Source organism: Kryptolebias marmoratus, linkage group LG15, assembly GCF_001649575.2.
Source record: "Kryptolebias marmoratus isolate JLee-2015 linkage group LG15, ASM164957v2, whole genome shotgun sequence".
NCBI lineage: Eukaryota > Metazoa > Chordata > Actinopteri > Cyprinodontiformes > Rivulidae > Kryptolebias > Kryptolebias marmoratus.
In genome coordinates, this window is record NC_051444.1 from 22,587,320 (window position 1) to 22,594,956 (window position 7,637).

Below are 7,637 nucleotides of genomic sequence, written 5' to 3' on the forward strand. Positions count from 1 at the left end.
CTGTAACGATCATTTTTTTGCTTCTCTGAATCTAGTATAAATTTCATTTGATAAGTCTCTCTCATTCAACTTTTCCATGACTTCTCCTCTACCTCCCTCTTTTTTTGTTGGACTTCCTCACTCATCCTCATTCGTCCTCTTCCTCTAACTCCTTCCATTTTTGTCGAAAACAGATAAACTCACCTGTTGCCTTTTTTATAGTGCTTGAATCTGATTGGTGTGCTTTAAATTAAATTAATTTGCACACTTGAGGATATAGGGTATGCAATTTCTTCAAAATTAGTCATTTAGAATTGACAAAGGCTCATAGTAAGAGCGATCCAGGCTTAGGTAAGACTTGTTAGGTAAACTTTTAAAATGAGTTTTTATTTGCCTTAATAGTATGTCATTATTTTTGTAAAAATATTGCCACACTCCTTGTTGCAGCTGTTTTTGATAAGAAGCTCATGTTTCACGTGTTCCAGCAGATGGCAGCAGATAATAAACATCTGCAGTTAGAAGAAGCAGAAAAGCAACATGTATGAAATGTGTACAGGGTGTATTCTGAAAACTATGAAGCAACACTGAAGTTGGACTTTGGGTGGCAGCAAAGGTAAAGGCATCGCAGGATTTCCCTGTCCTGCTCTGGCTCGCATGGTTTCCTGCAAATGTTTGCTGAACCAAAGTCATGTAGCTTTTCTTTACCATCTGAAAACTCAACTTATTACTTGTCCTCTACTAATCTTTTCCACTGACTACACTCACATACTCTAGCATATAAATTTCTCAGTTGATTAAAGCCTGACAACAAGCGGCCAGGTGAAAACTGATGTATTTTTTTGAGGGTTGTCACCGTGCCAAGGGACTGTTTTCAGCTGATACCTTCAGCCTGGGTGTCTGATGCTCTGGTGAACTTTTGGTGTACTTAAATTTTGAGCTTTCCTCTCACATTGTGACTGCTGTTCTTTGGAGCACAAAAACCCAGATAAATTTGGCTTTCATGGCTGCCAGTGGCACACTGTCAACTCCCATGATCCTAAATAGCTACAGTCATAACAATGCCCAAGACCAGTCACAGCACTTCACCCCCCCCCCCAGCACACTCAATTTATCATACATTTTGCAGTTTCACACTGCTCACAGAAAGACCTTCATGTGGCATTAATGTTAGTTTGTGAAGAGGCCTTTTGACACCAAGCCTGATGCACCTTCTACAGCTTGTATTCATACCCAACCTGATGGAAAAGGCACAAGGGGACGACCCCAGCATGCAAATGTGAGCTATTTGGTTTGCGGCTGACACCCCGCGCTCGAAAGAAATGATCTAAATGGTCGTCAGAGATTGTTGTGTTATGGCCGCCCCTCAGCAAAGACATAAGGGGAGGAGGGAAGAGGGGGGGCAACACATCCCCCGTGGCCCTACGAAGGCCAGCCAGGATGAATATGAGGAAATGAGGCAGACATCCAGTAAATAATAGTTGCCATTGTGCCCCTCAGCAAGCGGCAGGCTGGGGGTGGGCTGGAGGGAATGTTGGGGGAGTGGGGGACTCTGCATGATATGCCAGGCCATGACATGGCACCCAGACCCAGAGCTGTCACCCCTGCGGAAACATCACCCTCGCCTCCACAATTTGTGCACTTAACACTTCAGTTGGCACATGACAGGTGCTTATTTCCCCGCGCTGGCTTTTTCCCCTCGCAGTGATGCCTCTGAGCTCAGGGCATCTGGTATGGGTGTCTGTCCACGAAGCTGCTCGCTGTAACAGCGTGTGACTACACCAGTGATACTTTTCACAACCACTCACATTGCATTTGCAGCCCACTGAGCTTTAGTATACTTCAGCGTGTGTGTGTGTGTGTGCGTAATTGTTAATGTGTTGGGCGCGATAGTTATGTGTTTGCAGAGGTACTACACTGCAGAACTATGCTGCCATCACGCTAAAACCAGCATCACATCACTGTGGGCTTAATGGGCACCAAAAGGAAGCTAAAAAAATTAAACAAAGAGATTATTAGATATACAGCAAATTATTTGCAGCAGCTGATAAACCTTTGTCAGAGAACTGGTGCATTATTATAAAATTTCCTCATCTTTTTATGTCAAGTACGAGGGAACATTTTCATTTTGAATTGAAGCATACTATTAAAAGTCATTTTTGTCAGTTAAAGAAAATGAAAGCCTGATACAGATATAAGAAGAGAACTGCACATTATTCCTCCTTTTTTAACTAATGCTTCTTTTGTGTTGATTAAGCAGCAGAACTTGAGAAAAAAAAAGCTTTGAAAGAACTTCAGATTTTATAGCTAGTTAGAAAAGACAGAAGACCATCTGTTTAGGGGTTTATGCATAAACACACACACACACACCACACACACAAACACATATGAAGAAATAAAGTCCTTACCAGCCTGCCAGACTGTAGCTTAAAAAGGCATGTGTTTTCTCAACTAATTAATATTTGGAGTCAAGTGGTTTATTGGTTGAAAGAAACCATTGTTCCCAAAGCAACTGGAAAAAATAGAAAAAATCTCCTGTGGTAAACTGTCATATTTAGTTCCCTCATTTGACCTCTATTCCTCTCCAAACTTAATAAAAACCAAGCCAAACGGCAGTGGTATGTGAAAGGAGGTGTACATAAAAAGTATTGTAATAATTAATACAATAAAACAGTATAGGTGTACAAATGAGTCAATTTTGTAGGGCTGCTCAGTTAAAACAAAATATTACAATCCAGATTATTCTGATTCATACTGTTTTATAACATGTTGCATTTGTTTGAATTTTCTGTTTAAATTTCAGGTGGCTGAACAGATTTGCTGTAAAACAAAAGCCATTGAGTAGCAAATTTAGAGTTTAATGTGTTTCTGATATAAGTTTGTGTTTCTAAAATCAGTGCTTCCACACAAATGAATCGACTCAACCTTTTTTATTGAATAAAGGCAGCCGCTGCTCCTCACCCCCTTCGGCCAATTTTTTTTAAAATTTGCCCTGACTTTTTAAAACGCTACCACAAGATGCACCCGAGTTTAGTTCGCCTCATTCAGAAAGCAAGAGAAAATAGGAATACGCTTACAGAAGAACTGCATGAACTTCACATGCTGAAATCATGTTTTTATTCTAGAAAACATATTGAATTAACATGTAAGACAGGTTTTGCACATGTTTCCATTTGGGATTTTGCATTATTGCTCATGTACATGTGGTCACATGTGAAAAACATGGTAAATCCATGTGGTTTTACTGAAAGGGTTAAAAAACATATCATCAAAATGTGACAACATAATTTTATTAATAATTTTTTTTTTTTTTGTTGATTACACCGTTTTTGTGATCATTTGGAGTGAAAATCAAAATCACAAATTAAAAAAGTGATTATTACACAACCCTAGTGTTTTGTGTGACGCCTAGTTAAATTCAAGATAGAATATAAGTGTGGACAATTTTAAATGAAGTAGAATAAAATAAACGAAACGCTCATGTTGGCTTTTTCTGACTTGAGATGCTCAAAATGAGGCTTTGAAACCTATTGATGCTGGAATAATTACAGCTGCTCTTCTCACTGCAAAATGCCACTTTACTTAAATATATCCATCAGCTGCAAGTATTGAGGTGTACCAACACATTCCTTCTCCTTTTGGTTTTTAATTTAGTTTGACGTTAATCAAACAATAAATACCAATCTTTAGGACCACAACTTTATAGGGCTCAGTTCTAAAGATTTTGTTGCAGGACTTTGGGGAGAAGATGCAATGAAAACACATCTAAAATTGACAAAGAAAGACCTGGAGCCTGTATATGATGCCATGCAACATCCCACCACCATGCCACCCCTTTTTTACCATTCTTTAGAAGCGTGACAAATGATTTTTGACCAGTTATTGTGCAATGACATAGATGTCTACAGTCTACATAGACTCCAGCCATACTCTTTTAACTTATCTGCTTGTCAGGTCGCTTGCCTTACCTTTTGACTGCTACAAATCGCAAAACTGTCACGGAAAAGGCAAAACCACATGTATCAAATCCTTAGATACATTTGTTCCATAGACAGAATTTTCAGCTTGCTTTAACTCTAAATCTGCAACATAATGAGAGCACAGAGTGTGGTGATTGTGGATTACTGGTGTTTTATGTGAGTGTGTGTGAGTACTTCCTGGTGGGCGTGGTCAGAGGAGGATCGTCATCTTGCCACCACTCCCACCTCACCTGTGACAGATCAGGCAGATTATGAAGACAGGTGTACTTAAGGCTGCGGCAGGAACCAGACCAGCGCTGGAGCATTACCTTGCAGTGGTAAAGTCGCTGAGCCTCTGTTTAGAGCTGTGATCTGTGAACGTGTGTTTTAATGAAAACTTGTTTTTGCCTTTTGTTACCTCAGAAGAATCTTCGACCTCCTGGAACCAGTCTGGTTTTTGTTTTTGGAATCCTGCCAACGCAAAGTACTCACCTGTTCTCCCGTGCCTGTCTGTCTGCTTCACGTTTACATCTGGAAGGATTTACTCACCGCACTCTCCCTGGAAGGACCATTGCCTTCCCGTCTTCGGAACCATACCTGCCACCTCACCTCACTTACGTGTTGAGGAGTTTCTCTGTCCGTAAGAACAGACCTTATCGCCGTTACTTACCGTTCTTAGTTTTTCCTCCAGCGTCTCTGTTACTCACCATATCCTCCCTTCTTTCAGGTCCTGGCACTCGTTCCTGTACATAGTCACTCGCACTGTAAATAAAGACACTTACTGTTATCCTCTGGTCTCCTGAGTCTGTCTGCTGCCGAACCGCTCGCATTACTCTGAAGTCTGACACAGAGCCATCTGTCTCACGCTCACCTGTGGATTCAGATCTGCTGTTGTCTCAACAAGACAATAAGTAAAGTGTTGCAACTTTTGATGTTTTTCTTTATTGTTCATTTAGAAACAGCGCAAATGCCATCTTTATCATCTCTTTTTTTTATCGCTGCTACTAAAACTGTAAAAGCCATTTGCTAGAAGTAGTCGTCATTGCTAACAACATTGTTTTGTATTGAAACATGTTGTCATTTAAGGTTACAACCTGAAAACGATCATCACAGGAGTGAATTGAATTATATTTTATTTGTAATAAGATCCTAACTATATTCTTTGACACATTCATTTATTGGTAGAGAATCAAGTCTTATGATGCACATCCTTAATGCACACACTAATATAATACTCAGACCGAATAGTAATTATAAATATTAAAGGTGGACAATGTTTTTGTGTTTGTTTTTTGATGTTAGTAAAATGTCTTATGACAGGGTAGATTTTATAAAACTTCAAAAACAATCATTAAATGTACATCTACAACTGATAAACTTCTAGTCAACTTGATTCAAGATGGCCACCAAGACAAATGACCCTAGATAACACTAAAATATTTATAACTTAGTCAGTTTTACAGACATTGAGCTAAAATCTGGTGTGGTAGTACCTAAGAGTCATTACCAACACATATTTTGAGTCTCTAGAGATGCAATGCAGTGTGCACCTGTATCAGTATTTTATAGTGTGACCAAAATGGTTATAACTGCACAAGATGATCTTAGTCTAAAACTCTGGCATGAAATGAGTGGGCAATATACTTCAATCTTACCAAATAAGACACTGACAACACAAAAACTCAAAGCACAGCACAAACTATAATGTGGGGGGACTTTCTAACCTAAGGCCTGCAAATCAAACAATGAAAAAAGGGGGTCAATAGAGGATTGGAGACTGTCAGAACCACTGCTCTGAACAAAGCAAGGGACATTCATGAACTCTTCAGGAAGATGCCCCCTCTGGGATAAAATATCAGAGAGTGCCTCAGGCAGCAGAAGACAGTGAGTGACGAGGAAGAAGAAGAAATATGGTCGTAGCTCCTCCATGGGATCTATCATTGAAACATGGAGCAAGTGGCTGACATGAAGAGATCCTGCCAGTGACAACAAAGGGCTGCTCTAAAGGACAGCGCAGAGGCCCTAATCCCTACAGAAACAGCCTATAAACATCAAGATATTTTGATGCTGGCAGGATGGAGCCTGAGCAAAAAGGCCATTAAAACCATTCAGAGTATGTACGTAGCAGAGAGCTAGTTCTGTGCAACAAATAGCAAAATCTTACCAAACAAAAAAAAAATTGTAACTCAGTGGATTTCACAGATATCACAGTAAAAGTTGATGTGATGGTAGCTGAGAGGTATTCCTCAACTCACACTCCAAGCACATGTAAGATCTTTGTTTAAAACCTTGGAATAAACTTTTGAAGTCAACTTTGTCTTTTGGCATTACTGTCCTTCTTTGTCTGTTAGCAAAATAGCTCATAAACCATCCATCCATCCATCCATCCATCCATCCATCCATCCATCCATCTTTCTGCTTTACTCTCTTTTCCTTTCTGGTTCGCAGGGTAGCTGGATTTCATAAACCACTGGACAGATTTTAATAAAAGTCTCAGAAAGTAATCAGTGGACATACATACATTCATAACTGATTTACTTTTAGAGTCAACCTGATACAAGATGTCCACCATAGCTAATAAACCTAAGCAAAAACAAAACTAGCTTTAAGTCAATATATTTTAAACATATTGAGCTAAAATTTTGAAATGTACCATAATTGCTTGCGGATTTGAGTAGCAGCCTAAGTTTGATCAATCATCTTTGTGAAAAGACTATAATGGAATCAGTGGCACAATACTCAATTTGCAATTTCTGGGATTTTTTTAATTTACCATGACACTGCACACCTTTAAAAAAGAAAAAAAAGTTTAATTGCAATGGTAAGTAGTTTGCACTGTTGCTGTATCTTAGAGTGCAACTTCCTTGAATTAGCAGTAAGCTGCTTGGCCTTGAAAGCATCAACGCTCTCCAGTGCTATTAATATTGAATGTCCTGTTGAGGCTGGTGCTAACCTTGGTGCCCTAAATGACTTTCCTGGATATTGTAATCATACTTGTCATGCCTAAGTCCTTTACTTCTTGAAGTCAATGTCATGGTTTCATCCTTCACTTTCAAATCCCATGGCTGCAGTTGACAATTCAAAAACAGAAGTGAGACTACTCCACTTTCTGTCCTTGTCAATCACAAGGAGTCTGACTGTTCCTGCAGGCCACAGTCAAGACTGCAGGGAACGATTGTCAGGTGGCATTACTGTCCCACTAGCGCTGCTAAAAGCCAGCTTTTTTACATTACAAAAAACCTGATGCATTATTTAACAAAGAGATCAGGCACAGTTTTTAAGAAGGATCATGAGTTTTAAAACAGACGGCTGCTGCAAGACTCCTGGGTGATGGTAAGAAGGCTGTGAGGAACTGTGACAGAGCTGCTTCAGCTTTTTTCCACACACACATACACAGACACACACACACACCCTGCACACAAACTTGTATTTCTGTTCTTATTAGGACATGGTATGACTTCTGTTCATATCTGCAGCCTAACCTAGACCCTAACCCTAAACTTTACTTTTAATACACTTTCCTAGTAATTTCAGCCCAACTTAACTTTCTTTAAGTCCAGTTCTAAACCTACCCATCTTCTCTCTTTCTCTCTATCTCTTCTTTCTTTCTTCCTCTTTTTCCAAACCAGCACATACAGTTAAATAACAAACACAAACAGGTACCCCCTGTAAGCACATGCACCCATCTTGTCATTGTATAAC